The sequence below is a fragment of the Gavia stellata genome, chromosome 2, assembly GCF_030936135.1.
Source record: "Gavia stellata isolate bGavSte3 chromosome 2, bGavSte3.hap2, whole genome shotgun sequence".
NCBI lineage: Eukaryota > Metazoa > Chordata > Aves > Gaviiformes > Gaviidae > Gavia > Gavia stellata.
This window is the reverse complement of record NC_082595.1, coordinates 33531090-33546533: the sequence shown is the minus strand read 5'-3', so window position 1 is coordinate 33546533 and position 15444 is coordinate 33531090. Positions and strand designations below refer to the sequence as shown.

General features: G+C 45.2%; 1 pseudogene; it reads left to right on the top strand.

Moving 5' to 3' along the window:
- The first annotated feature begins 4253 nt into the window (after positions 1-4253).
- On the top strand, positions 4254-12470 carry LOC104253199 (sulfotransferase 6B1-like; annotated as a pseudogene).
- The last annotated feature ends 2974 nt before the right edge of the window (positions 12471-15444 follow it).

Genomic DNA, 15444 nt, shown 5'->3' with positions numbered 1-15444 from the left:
GTATTCAATGACTTTTTGCTTCATTCTTCTAAAGCTGGTTAATTCTGCCTGGACATGTAGAGATGCAGAGTTTTGCAAATAAATAGAAATACTAGAAATAATACTTAAAAAATTTAGAAAAAATGAATGGATTCAAAAGCAGAACATTTGAAAGTCCTGACACAAGCCTTCCTTGAACAACTAGAAATTATCTGTAAGAACCCAGAAAGGTGCCTGGAGGAAGACATATGTAATAGCTGTGTTTAAAAATTTGAGAAAGAAGAATCAAAATAGAGCAGTCACCTTAACTTCATACCTGGAAATTTACTAGCAAAAGTGACCAAGCAACCAACCATGAAACTTTTTGAAGATAATAAGGTGGTAAGTATAAACCATGCCGAAGCTGTTCGTAGTCCTTCTTTGAAAGGTAACTTACTTCTTGAATAAGCCATAGACAGAACATACAATAGATGACAGCATCAGAGAGGTTCTGAAATTATACGACAAAAGAGACACAATCTAGATCAATAAATTTATGGCTTCATATGTGGAGATGTCAACTTACAAATGTGGTTATAGAAATAAAATTAAAGTACTGAAAGTAGATTTGTGTTCCTAGAAATTCATACAACAGTGACAAAAGGCATCCAGAAACAGGGTCATCAGCAGCAATACTTTCAGGAACATTCACTTGTTTACATGACTGTTATGAACTTGGTTGCAATAGTGTGCTCATGGTCAAACTGCATATACTGGATGACAGCAAAACTGGGAGGACAATTACAGCAATATCCTTTAGTGGTGAGTGCTGGTCTTATTCAACATTGTTCTTAACACTGGTAGACAGACTGCTACCTGTATCATATATGATTGACTTTTAAGTTTGGGGATCAGAACAGAGGGCTGAAAGTACTGGGGAAAATGGGGAAACAATTCAAAATGCCACAACAAATTGAGAAGCACGTTGGCAAACATGAAGTTCAGTAAAGGTAAGAGTAAAATGCTACATTTAGAAAAGAAAAACCAAGGGACAAGTGCTTAATGGGGGCAAACCAGTCAAGAAGCAGTTGGTGTGAAAAGACCTGAGGAATTACACTCAGCAAGGGCTAACATGATGAAAATTCTGGAAAAAACCCCATTCAAATCTTATTCTGGTCTACAGTAACAGGATGATCATACCTAAGACACAGGCAATAATTATTACAGCCTGTGGTTGCAGGTCAGTCTAAACTGGAGAATGCTGCTTAGGGAGGCTGCAGAGAAATTTAAGAAAGCATCTGGCAGGGAGAAGCTAAGCATGCTTGATACTTTAGCAGCACAGGGGGAGGACTAAAAAGTCACATTAAGTCCCTACTAGATCTATACTTGTAGGCATCTTGGAATACGGCAGACCAGCTTTCCATGTTCTTAGTGATCCTGTCTGTGTTAAGTCTTCTTGCATTAACTAAATTTTCACCAAACACTCTAGTTCATGAAACAGGCAAGACTCTACCAAGTCTGACTTCCTTATGTGATATTTTTTCCCCAATTAGATCCACACCAGATTTTAGACTTACATTCCACATTCTCACTGGCTGAATCCTATGGCAATTTCATGGCAGCTTTTGGGTTTTCAGACACCGATACTGCACAAGAGCCTTTGGTTGCAGTGAGGCTTTCCAGGCACACTGGCCTTTGAGAAGTAAATCTGAGTAGCACATTTACTTTAGTTAAGAAGGGGAAATTTCTGATCTTCAAAAACTGTTACCCTTGCAGCATTTTCGGATGAGAGATCATGTAGGTAGTTGTTATTGAGTCTGGGAACAATCTTTGCAAAGACTGGGTGTTACACTGTTCACAAGGGAAACAAGCTCTATCAGTAATTCCTCAGATAATAATACTCCATCACCACTGCTCTATTGAACTAATTAGATTAAAACTAGTTGGAGAACACCTAACTAAAATAAACAGCAGACATGCCCTTGCTGATCTGATGAAAAAACAGCCCATGACCTCTTTCTGAAGTTTATTCTCTCCTGTGTCATCCTGGGGCTATGGGTTCAGTCCCTTTCTGCCCTTACAATCTCACCCTGAAGGACAGAGCTATTCAGAGCAGTAACACCTAACGTGCTTTTGCTCCATTAGAGACACTCTGTGGGCCCTTGCATTTAGTGGGGTAAGGAGGTGGGAGAAGGGAGGATGCAAAAGGCAAGCTGCCATGTCAGAAAATGAATGTGGGCAAGAAGACTTGTTGGATGAGTAATACTTTGGAAAAGTAAGCAGAGGTGAAGGCAGTGAGTGCGAGAATCAATTCAGAAAAACTTGGGAATCTCTTTTCAAGGCAAGACATAGTTGACTGACACAATGGCAGTGGATTTCAAACTTTATCGCTGCTAGATCCTCACCATTTGTCCAAAAAAAAAAAAAAAAAAAGTATCTTTCTTTCTGGTCTAGTCTTTTTTGTTACCTATGATTCCTGAAATTATATATTTCCACTGAAGAGGATCCTTACGTTGTATTTCTGTCTATTTGCTTTAAAGAGGATGAAGAAACCAGAAAAATTATACTAACCCATCTCCCACCTCATCTCCTTTCTCCAATCCATTTTCCAAAACAAGGCTAAGGTGAATATTTGGCTAGGGTGAATCTTCTCTTTGTGTTGTACTGCAAATACTCCTGCTAACAGCATTTCCATCCAAGGCAGATTTTCATGTAGATGAATTGAACAACTCTGAGTTTTCCCTGGCGACCATGTGAGCAGTGTAACAGCCATACAGTCTCCCTGTGGGGTCACCTGCTTACCTCAAGACACTCAGCTGCTGGGCAGACAGTGCTGGGACTGGGACTCACGGCACCCTCAGGACACCAGGTTCCCCTGAGCCTTTCCAGAGAGACAGGGCTGCTTTGAGCCCTCACCTCTGCAGCTCCTGAGCAGCCTGCCAGGCAGCTGTGACAGCATCGAGGGCCCTGCTCATGAGCAGAGATCAGGGTCCAAGAGTTAAAGGACTTGGAGGCACCTGTGTCCCCAGGAGACAGGTTGTTAGATTTCGTGTTGAGGTGTTATAGTGATCTGGCTCCCTCAGTTTTTATGAGTAAAATAGCACTACTAGAGAAAGTATTTCCAATAAAATCGTCTATTTTGATGGTTCGGCATTTTGGGAGACCATAAAAATAATTTTAAATGATTTAATGATTAAATGATTACAGTAAGCAACTGTAAACAATCTTCCAGGTCTTACAGTTATGCTTTTGATTTGACACCTCCTCATGCTTAATTAAGCTTGTGTGTAGGTTTACTAAGTGTCTAATATCCATTTATGAAGAAAGAGACAAGGATGTGATGCATAGCAGTGTGGAGCTCTCTGTGGGTTTGATATATGGGTAGTGAATAAGACCCATACTATATTCAAAGGCATGAAAGAAAGAAAGAGTGAAAGGCTCCTCCACAGTGTAATTCAGCCTCCCCGTATTGCACGTCTTTTTTGGGATGACCTGTGGAGATACCTATTTCTCTGTCTCAGTACTCCTTATCTTCTGAAAAGGCATCAGCCAGAATACCAATAGCTCCACCATCAAGAACAATTTCACACTAAGATTAGATTATGGATATGTGTAGAGAGAAATAGAACTGAAGTCATACAGGTAGGATTTCATTCACGTTAATGCAGAATCTAAGTGTTAGAGCTTTATGTGAAAGTAACCCTTCTGTAGGATTTGGTGAAGTAAAAGTCTCAAATGTCAGTATTTCATCATGAGAAGTATGGCTTAAGTGGTACTTGTCCTTAGCTCTAGAGATATTTCCTGAAGGGATGATGTTATCATGATTGGCTGCAGGATAGAGTCACCACCTGGAAGGAAGTTGCACCCTTGGATGTGTAACCATTAGTGGAGTCAATAGCAAGCTAAGTTAAGATACACTATCCACATATCCACTACATGCTGGTTGTCCAGTTTGCAAATTGCAGTGCATTGCTCACCGGTTAAAAATATTTCAGGGAATATCCTTTATAGGTCTTTCTTTGGTTTCATTTAACACTTTGAATGCAATTAGCTGTTGCCCAAATAGATTCCTGTTCCTAGTATCATCTGCAGCAAAGACTCTATGTCACTATTGTCAGTCTCCAGTCCTGTAATTTCAAAAGGAGTTAACAGAGTACAGAGTTAATCAGTGACTCGTACCTTCCTTCCTGAGTGAACGCCCTATCCGATTTGCTAATATGTTGCATAAAGTTTTTCTGCATTGTGGAAAGACAGCCTGTATCTGTTTGTTTGAAGAGTTCCCCAGGGACACAAATATGAGCAGAAACAGGGAAAGAGTCATCAAAATAGTGGAAAATTCTTTTTCACAGAGTGAAAAGATTCCCCCAGCTGTTTTCCTACAGAGGTATTTTATACCCTGCCACACTTAGCAGCCCAGAAAATTTGGAAGCTCTGAAATCCTTTGAAACCAGGATTGATGATGTGATTCTAGCAGGCTATCCTAAAAGAGGTGAATGTTGTTTTCATGATAAGTAGTCAAGTATACAATGCTGCAATCCAGAAGTTTGTGCCATCATTTAACACAGCAACAATACCTGAGAAAAGGTTATGGTGACATCAGACTTCATAGATTCATGGATTTAAGTTGTAAGGCATCTCTGGACATCAAATAATACAACCTCCTGCTCAAAGCAGGGGAAAGATATAACCTTCAAAGTGAGGTTTGGTTGCTCAGGACTTTGTCCAGAAGAGTTTTAAAACTTCAAGGGTGGAGATTCACCACCCACTGGAAATGTATTGCAGTGTTTTCCCACTATAATTTTTTTGGGGGATTGTTTTTATGGTGTTTGTTTGTTGGTTTGTTTTTTTACTTCTATGGAGTCAGACATCCCCTTGTTGTGATTTGTAATATGACCCTTTTGTCATTCCTGGCCAATTTTCAGAAGAGTTGGCTCTGTCTTCATTATAACCTCCAGTAGTGGAAGACTGTAGTGAGATTCCCCCACGCCTCATTTTTTTTTCTCCAGCCTGAGCAAACCAAACCTTTCTATGCATTTCATTTGCTCCAGCTCCCAGTGATTTCATGAAAGTTCAGCCAAATCCTCCAGACTCTCAAAATTGCTGGTGCTTCAGTGCAGGAACTGCACACAGTATTCAAGTGGTGAACTCACCAGTGTTGGATAAAGCAGGGAAGTCACATCCCTTGATGTTCTAACCACTCTTACTAATAAAGGAAAGTATTTTGTTAACCTACTCACTGCAATGGCAATGCAGGAAATATATCCTGCTAATGAGTGCAGAAGAAGTGCTGTTTCTATAGACTTACTGCATTGCGGAATGCAGGTGATTCCCAAGTATCTAAAAGGAGGCAAAAGACATGATATGCCACCAGGACTTTTGGATTATTTCCTCTGTCTTTCACTATGGGCATTTTAGATTCCTTCGTTTTTTCCTATTCACTTTAGAGAAATATCTTAATAGGTCATTTGCAGAAAAAGAGGAATTGTTGATCCTTATCACATCCCCTTTGTGTGCAGCCTGTAAAGCTGTGCACAGGCAGAAATGGTTTAAGGGTGTGAGGGTCCACCTACACATCCCAGAAGGTGTTAGTTGAAAACTGAGACTTGACTCTCCAAGCCCAGTCCCTCTCATTCGAGTTTTGCCAGGTTGCAGAGGCCAAGACAGCTAAGTCTGGTGCAAAGATGGTGATAGGAACTTGATGGTCTGCTGGTTTGGTTGATGACCCCTTCTGCTGCCAGTTATGGAAGCCTAACTGGGGGCTGGGAATGACGCCAAACTGTGTTGATCACGAAGACCATAAACTGAAACTGGTCGGGAGGAGGGAACAGAGTGTTCCCAAAGACAGCACTGTGGAAGGAGAGCAGAAACAGCCAAGGGACAACTCAGTTGGCCCTGTGCTGGGACCTCCATTGCTCTTGAGTAATTTCCACAGGAAGTAGTCTGAGGTGACCAAAAAGTGCCAGAGCTGGAAAGAGCAATGGACATCTGCGTCTGTTTCCACTGAGGGATGGGATGTACTTCTGAAGCAAGCAGGGTAGCACTGCACAACATCTTGCTGACAGCTCTGTCCCTGTTGGCTTTTGGCATACCCTTGCTGATTATTGCCCAGTGTCATGGTGTAACCTCAGCCGGCAACTAAGCCCCACACAGCCACTCACTCATTCCTGCCTGGTGGGATGGGGGAGAGAAACAGAAGAGTAAAAGTGAGAAAAGTCATGGGTTGAAATAAAGACAGTTTAATAGGTAAAGCAAAAGCTGTACGTGCAGGCAAAGCAAAATAAGGAATTCATTCAATACTTCCCATTGGCACGCAGGTGTTCAGCCATCTCCAGGAAAGCAGGCCTCCATCACGTGTAACCGTTACTTGGGAAGACAAATGCTGTAACTCCCAGCGTCCCCCCTTCCTTCTCCTTCCCCCAGCTTTTATTGCCGAGCATGACATCATATGGTATGGAATATCCCTTTGGTCAGTTGGGGTCAGCTGTCCCGGCTGTGTCCACTCCCAATTTCTTGTGCACCCCCAGCCTACTCGCTGGTGGGGTGGTGTGAGAAGCAGAAAAGACTTTGACTCTGTGTAAGCACTGCTCAGCAATAATTAAAACATCCCTGTATTATCAACACTGTTTTCAGTACAAATCCAAAACACAGCTCCATACCAGCTACTATGAGGAAAATTAACTCTATCACAGCCGAAACCAGCACACCCACCTGTTGACAGGCTAAAGTACAATACAGAGCCAAACTGGTTCACAAACATGAACCAGTTTGACAGGATATCCTGTCAGCCAGGTTGACATGAAAAAGCGCAGTCGAATGAATGTGCTACTGGTGTCTTTATCCTTTCAAGAACCAACTGGCTGAGGGAGTTGGAATCAACAGATGCCAAATATACAGAAGAAGAAATGAAAGAATACATGTTGAAAAGAACTAGAGACATTTCCACATCCAGAATTTGGAGATCCTAGGATATGTGAGGTTGGCAGGAACTGAAAATATTGGCTCTGCTCTTCTTACAGGTAGTAATAATGGAAAGACAATGGCTGATCTCAGAGGTAATGGAGAGCCTAGAGTCTTAATAACAGCTCTGGTCTGCACAAGTAGCATGTGCTATTGCCCTTGGTGTCCCAATGTAAGGGTCTCAGAGCACAGACAGTGCTGAGAAGCCACGGGGGGCTCCAGCCCTGGACCCATGGGTTTGATCAGTAAGACCTTTCTTTTGGGTGTCCTGTCCTCACACCTGTCCCATGTGAAACGGTGTTCTGTGGCAGAGGCTGGCAGAAGCCTACACCACCAGTGCGTCTCTGTGGGTTTTCCAAGGGATAAGATCCTTCTTCTCTGGTCTCACATTTTCTTACTACCCACAATTCCTGAAAAGGCACATGTCACTGAATAAGCTACTTCTGTCCTGACATGTTTCTTCCCACTTGCTTTAAAGAGGATGAAGAAACTGCCTTCCGGAAGAATTATACTAACCCATTTGCCACTTCATCTCCTGCCCCCATCCATTCTCCAAAGCAAGGCTAATGTGAGTGTTCTCTTAGCATCACACTGCAAAAGCTCTTCCACCCCCAATTAGCTTTTCTCTGTCTGTGTGAGATGTGTTTTCTGCACTTTCACCTGGGCTGGTCAATGCACAGGCACATTTCCAAGGTTGAAGAGGCAGAGTGCTCTGTGCTGAGGCTGTGAACAAACATCCTCTCCCAGCAGCAGCTTTGCTGAATCAAGAGGTTACTATCAGTGTGCTTGTCGCTGAGTGTCACTGCCCCTTCAGATCTCCTTCAGAAAGCTGCTTCCAGGTTTGTGTCAGAAAACTGAGCAAGTCAAGCAGTTATTCCATTTTCTTTAACTTGCCTCCAAGACCAGGGTACCTGTGGAAAACCCATCACAGGCTGGGGCTAAAATAGTCTTCAATGGGAATTGCTGCAGGGAGAAGCAAGGGTACACCCACAGCCTGCTTGTGGCTCTCCTGTTCAGCAGCCCATGAGCTCATTTGTCTGGACTGAAACTAGTTCAGAACTATGTCCCAAGGGCATCACTGAAAAGCTTCTTGTTTTCAGCCTGAAGCTCACTTTAACAGCCAGCGGCCTGCCAAAGTTCTGATTTCTTGCTCAAGAAAAGGAATTAAACCAGCATGGTATGGTCTGGTGGGTGTTAGTGGACAAGTAAGTTCGCAGACAACACGAAGTTGGATGGGAGTGTTGATCTGTTTGAGGGTAGAAAGGCTGTAGAGAGGGATCTGGATAGACTGGATCAATGGGCTAAGGCCAACTGTATGAGATTCAACAAGGCTAAGTGCCAGGTCCTGCACTTGGGTCATAACAACCCCATGCAACACTACAGGCTTGGGGATGAGTGGCTGGAAAGCTGCCCTGCAGAAAAGGACCTGGAGGTGTTGGTCAACAGCCGGCTGAATATGAGCTGGCAATGGCCAAGAAGGCCAACAGCATCCTGTCTTGTATCACAAATAGTGTGGCCAGCAGGACTAGGGAAGTGATTGTTCCCTGTACTCAGCACTGGTGAGGTCCCACTTTGAATGCTGTGTTCAGTTTTGGGCCCCTCACTACAAGAAGGACATTGAGGTGCTGGAGCATGTCCAGAGAAGGGCAACGAAGCTGGTGAGGGGTCTGGAGCACAAGTCTTATGAGGAGCGGCTGAGGGAACTGGGGTTGTTTAGCCTGGAGAAAAGGAGGCTGAGGGGAGACCTTACCACTCTCTACAACTACCTGAAAGGTTGTAGCAAGGTTGGTGTTGGTCTCTTTTCCCAGGTAACAAATGATAGGATGAGAGGAAATGGCCTCAGGTTGCATCAGGGGAGGTTTAGATTGGTTATTAGGAAATATTTCTTCACTGAAAGGGTTCTCAAGCATTGGAACAGGCTGCCCAGGGAAGTGATTAAGTAAACATCCCTGGAGGTATTTAAAAGATTTGTAGATGTTGCACTTAGGGACGTGGTTTAGTGGTGGACTTGTGGCAGTGTAGGTTTATGGTTGGACTCGATGATCTTAAAGGTCTTTTCCAGCCTTAATAATTCTATGATTCTATGTGATGTGTTGAGAATTGCCAATGTGACGCCCATCTACAAGAAGGCCCGGAAGGAGGATCCGGGGAACTACAGGCCTGTCAGCCTGACCTCGGTGCCGGGAAAGATTATGGAGAGGTTCATCTTGAGGGTGCTCACGGGACACGTGCAGGACAACCAAGGGATCAGGCCCAGCCAGCACGGGTTCATGAAGGGCAGGTCCTGCTTGACCAACCTGATCTCCTTCTATGACCAGGTGACCCGCCTAGTGGATGAGGGGAAGGCTGTTGATGTTGTCTACCTGGACTTCAGCAAAGCCTTTGACACTGTTCCCCACAGTATTCTCCTAGAGAAGCTGGCGGCCCGTGGTTTAGACAGGTACACTCTTCACTGGGTTAAAAACTGGCTGGATGGCCGAGCCCAGAGAGTTGTGGTAAATGGAGCGAAATCCAGTTGGCGGCCGGTCACAAGCGGAGTCCCCCAGGGCTCAGTTTTGGGGCCGGTCTTGTTTAATATCTTTATTGATGATCTGGATGAGGGGATAGAGTACGCCCTCAGCAAGTTTGCAGACGACACCAAGTTGGGCGGGAGTGTTGACCTGCTCAAGTGTTGGAAGGCTCTGCAGAGGGATCTGGACAGGCTGGATCGATGGGCCGAGGCCAACTGTATGAAGTTCAATAAGGCCAAGTGCCGGGTTCTACACTTTGGCCACAACAACCCCAGGCTACGGGGGATGAGTGGCTGGAAAGCTCCCCCACAGAAAAGGACCTGGGGGTGTTGATCGACAGCCGGCTGAAGATGAGCCAGCAGTATGCCCAGGTGGCCAAGAAGGCCAAGGGCATCCTGGCCTGTATCAGAAATAGTGTGGCCAGCAGGAGCAGGGAGGTGATCGTGCCCCTGTACTCGGCACTGGTGAGGCCGCACCTTGAATCCTGTGTTCAGTTTTGGGCCCCTCACTACAAGAAGGACATTGAGGTGCTGGAGCGTGTCCAGAGAAGGGCGACGAAGCTGGTGAGGGGTCTGGAGCACAAGTCTTATGAGGAGCAACTGAGGGAGCTGGGGTTGTTCAGTCTGGAGAAAAGGAGGCTGAGGGGAGACCTTATCGCTCTCTACAACTACCTGAAAGGGGGTTGCAGAGAGGTGGGTGTTGGTCTCTTCTCCCAAGTGACTAGTGACAGGACTAGAGGAAATGGCCTCAAGTTGCGCCAGGGGAGATACAGACTGGATATTAGGAAAAATTTCTTTACTGAGAGAGTGGTATCACAGTGGAATAGACTGCCCAGGGAGGTAGTGGAGTCACCCTCCCTGGAGGTATTCAAGGAGCATGTGGATGTGGCATTGTGCATTGTGGGACACGGCTTGATGGGCATGGTGCTGTGTGGGGTGGGGTGGGGTGTGGGTGGTTTTTTTTGTGTGGTGGTTTTTGTGTGTGGGTGGTGTTGTGTTTTTTTGTTTTTTTGGTTTTTTTTTTTTTATGGTTGGACTTGATGATCTTACAGGTCTTTTCCAACCTTAGTGATTCTGTGATTCCGTGATTCTGTGAGAAGATGGCATTTTGGTCAGTCACCAAATCAGAACCAAATTATGTGTTTTCTTCCTCTAGATCCTAGTGCTAGTTTGGAACCCCAAAGACACGGCTGTCTCCCATTACCGCTTCTACAACAACATGCCAGTGCTGCTGGCCTTTGCCTCCTGGGATGAGTACTTTGCAGCCTTCATGAATGGTAAGTGTACTTTGCCCTGCATCCTCTGGCATTCCTCCTTATATGAGGAGCATACACAGGACCCTGTGCATGGGAATCCTATTCCAACATACCTTACCATGGCACTCCCAGGACAGGCAGATAGGTCCATGTTATGGCAGAAAGAGGGAGTACCAGAGAATTAGAGTTTCTTTTGTCTCTAACTCAGAATGGAGATATCACGAGAAAGCTTTAGCCTGACTTTTCCATTCCCACAACAGAGCTTGTGGTTCGGTGCTACCTAGTGGCCAGACCTAGCGGATCCTGCACTGACCTCAGCTGAAAGAACAGACATGTTGAGCTGGTCACCACTTCACCATCCTGGTGCCACACTTAGAGAGCTGTCTGGGCTGACTCCTGGGATTTCATAAGGGCCTGTTTTGGGGAATAGTCTACACAGCTATATATTCTTTGTCAGCAGTGGCCTGAGGATCCTGCATCGACCATTTAGTGGAATGAACAAATACGTTGACCGCAAGAGGATCATGATGAACTCAAAGGATCATGACCGCAAGAGGATCATGAGGAACTCAAAAAGGTGTGGCGTCTCACCCAGCTCTTCCTTGATGAGTGCACTGTGCACCCCTCTGATATGTATGGCTGTGGGGAAGAAGAAACTCTTGGGCCAAGTCTGTCTGCTCCTTTAGAAGGATGTGCATTTCTGAACTACTCTTTTATGTTTGGTGGAGGCCCAGGGAGGTTAAGAGGAGGACAGTCTTGCCTGTTCATGGAAGGAGTCATATCTGGCACAGGCACAGTTGCTTTTGGGAGAGAATAAAAGGCCTTGAAGCTGAGGCCACCATGTGTGGGTTCCCTCTCTTTTAGAGCTCTTAGAATTCCTTGGGACACTGTGGGAGACAGTCTCCTCTGCTGGGCTTTCCATCAGATGCTGGCTCCATGCCATAGCCATGATGTCAAATCTTTTGTTTTCACCTCCGTGCTATGTTCCTTTGGCCAGGACCAGGTACTGGGAATGAAAAGGATTGCTGCCTTCTTTGGATTCTCCCTGTGTGAGGAAGATTTTCCCAGAATTGCAAAGAAGACCGCTTTCCAAGCTATGAAAGAGAAATTCAAGGAAACCCATGGAAAGTTTGGGGACATTCTTTTCTGGAAGGGTAAGTCTCTGCAAATGGAGAATCTACCTTCTAAAGTAGAACTCCAGAAGGAGTTCTGACTACTGTGGGCATGGACTTACTTTAATCCCTTTCCTTCACCACTCCTTGGAGGAAGAAGGATTTAACCACTATCCTCTCTACCACTTACCCACTACCCCAAATAATTTCCCCCTTCAGAGGGAGGCATTCATGAATGAACGTTCCCTTGTGGCAAAACCAGGTTCCCTTCTCTTCCCTGTAAAAGCTTCATGAAACCACCTTGGAAACACCCTCTGGGGAGGGAAGGCATGCAAGCAGCCCACCAGCAATGCTCCCTGTGGCCTGGCTGCCGCCTTTGCTTCTTATCTTTGCTACCTTGCGTCACCCAGGCAATCAGAACTCTCAGGGGCATAAAGCAGATCCTTCCCACCTCATGTGGGCAATGATTCTGCCCCATTGCTGCCTAGGTATTATTCTCTCTCAGGAGCAGCTGCTTTCAGTTTTTGGTACTTCTTGTTGTACACAGGGGTTGTTGGGAACTGGAGAGACCTCTTCTCTAAAGCTCAGAATGAAGAAATGAACCAAAAATTTGAAGAGTGCCTAGGAGGAATGAAGCTGGCGGCAAAGATGAAATATGATGTGTACTGCAAGGTCTGAAAATAAGCAGGTGAGCAGCACAACAGCAAGTCTTGCTCCAAAGATGATTCTCTAAAGGTGGACAGTCCCCATGTTTCCTCCCCATGAGAAAAGAGAGAAACCCCTCAAAGATCTACCTGTCTCCTCCAAACATTCGGGTGGTAATTTTTAGGCATGTGCTGGGCCTAGGGCATCTGCTTTGCTTGATGCAACCAAATAAAATGTGTGTATGCCTTGAGTGAATGCCTGGCATCCTTCCAGGATGCAGATGGTACACAGGCATCATAGCACCAGTCTGGTGGTATCCCTGTGGCTGCTTCAAGGTCTGAGATGATGAATGAGGCCCCTGAGGTGCTCAATGGTGAGGCAGAGAGACCAACACAGGGCGTCTTCTCCCAGCACACAGGCTTGACATGGATTTGTGGTGTGGGTCTGAACCCCCAAATGTCTGTGTACAGGGAGAGCATGATAGTCTGGGTTTAGATCCACCATGACTAGGATGGTGTTGACATTTGTGCAGCGAGGTCAAAAAGGCCTCTGACACTTCGGCAAACTCCTCACTTTAGGGCAGGGTGGGACTTCTCAAGCTCTTACTGCCACAAACTCTTAAGTAATGAACAACTATATGTTTTCTGGAGTGTTTTGCTCCCATTGGCCTCTCTGGGGACAGTTAGGTAAGTGGCAGGTGGGAAGAACCATGACTTTTGAATGGAAGGATCGGGGTAAAGAAGCCCATTGATGACCCTGTTGCTAAACTATTAAAGCTGCATTTGTTCCACAATAAATACATTTATGCTACATATGTATGATTTCCACACCCTCCTTGCTGGCGTAGATGTCCTTGGTACATCGGTGCAGAACATGCTGCACGACCTCTTGTCACAATCACTCTTTTCGAAAACCAGAAAAGCTGAGGAAATGTTGACTCCATCTGGGAAAAGGAATTCAGTTCCTTGGAAGAGGGATTCCTCTGACATATTCCCAGACAGATATATCTGCAGGACTCTCACACTGAACTAAGATTAAAAACTGAGCAACCAGCAACCAAAAATTTAATCAACAAAACTGGGAAATTGTTAAGGCCCTGTGAAAGCCCTGACTGTCCCTGCCCAGCCCCCCAGGGCTCCCCCGACCCTGCCCATGGACCAGGACCCCATGTCAGTCCCCTGGAGCCATCAGCCTGGGCCCAAGCTATGCCACAGCAGGGTTGGTCTCCAGCTCCTCACAGCCTGCCCTGTCTGGCCAAGGGTCCTGCCAAGCTGGACCCATCCATAGGCCCACATCCTGGCCCATCCTCAGCCCATCACCATCCCCAGGGAGGTGCCTGATGCCCCGGGCTGGGGCTGCCCCGGTACCCCCAGCTGCCCTGCTCCTGGCTGGAAGGTGGGACAGGCCCTGGCTGCCAGGCCCTGCCCCATGTCTCCCTGACAGGAATAACGATGAGTGTTGCAGATTAGGCTCTGATGGGCCACTCACAGCCTGCTTCTTCGTCACATTTTCTAAACTTCTGTGCAAGAGATGCCCATGTGAAATTGGTCTCCACAAATTCATTTGAACCTGATGATTCTGTGTTTGTAGGTTTTCATTCCCAGAAGAGTAGGACTTCATCTAACTCTGGGCTTCCATGGATGAAAAGAGACACGTCACCATGCCCCATAATTTTGGAATTAGCAACATTTTGATCTATTGCCTAATACATGCCCTTTACTGTTTCCTACATGGTAATTTCAAAAGCTATCTAGATAACAGAAAGCAGTGTGCATTTCAGTGTCTGCAAGGAGTTCAACACGGGAACAAGCCTGACCAGAAATGGGGAGATGGTCACTGAAATATTCAAAAGGCCTTTACTAAGATGAAAAGATGGCATGTCAAGATCTGTTGGTTTTTTTCCTGCAAAGGCATTTTGTAGCCTAAGGGCTCTTAGCATCCCAGAAACTTTGGAAGCTCTGAAATCCTTTGAAACCAGGAGTGATGATGTGATTCTCACCATCTTTCCTAAAATGGGTGAGTCTTGCTTGTGTGATGAAGAGTCCACTGCTACAGTCCAGAAGTGTGTGACTGCATATAACACAGCAATAACGCCCACAACAAGTTAATGATGACTTCAGCCTGCTGTGGAGGCACAGGAGCAGGGGTTGTTCCATGGAGGAGGGCAGGAGGACTGGTGTTTCCATAAACTTCCTCCACTGCAGGACGTAGGTCATTACTGTGGGCTGGGTGGAGGTACAGGCACACCTGCCACCCAGACTCGTGGACCTTTTTCCTCTCCCCATGTCTTTCAATCCCAGCATTTGGGATTACTGGATACTTTCATGTTTTCTCCTAATCACTTAGAGAAATATCTTAACAGGTCATTTGAAGAAAAAAAGATGAGGTGATGTTTGATCTGCATTACATCCACTTCATGCTCAACTTGAAATTTTTTTTTCTCAGACAGGAAAGGTATAGAATTGTGAGGTCTCATGTAAATATCAAAAGTATTTTAGATAATATTTGACATTTGAGTTGTAACACCTCAACCAAACTTAAAAGAACTGTGTTAGAAAATGCTTTATGTGACTCATTTTAAATGTGATGCAGCCAAGATTCAACCCACTTAATTAGATGGTGTGGTGGTGAATGATGAGTAAGCTGAGAGAGATGCAGTCTAACTTTCAGCTCAACAGGGGGAAAGGGCTTCTGGCTTCTAAAACAACATTTATCACAGAGATTATAGAAATATGATTTGGAGAGATGAGCTCAGACTCTCCTGATGATTAAAAGGCTGAAACTGGATTTAGTCATTAGGAGGTAATGCAATGGTTGCACAGAAACACCTCTGAAAAGCAGTAAAAAAACTTGCATGGGACCTAAATCCTTTTAGTCTGTGAAACTGTTACTTTTGACTGATTTCTCCATTTTTTTAAAATCTTCTTTTCAGAAATTGTTTAATTGTGTTTCGTTTTGACTAAGTTGTCATTCCAGACTAGTTTGCATTTATTTCTACAGATACAGT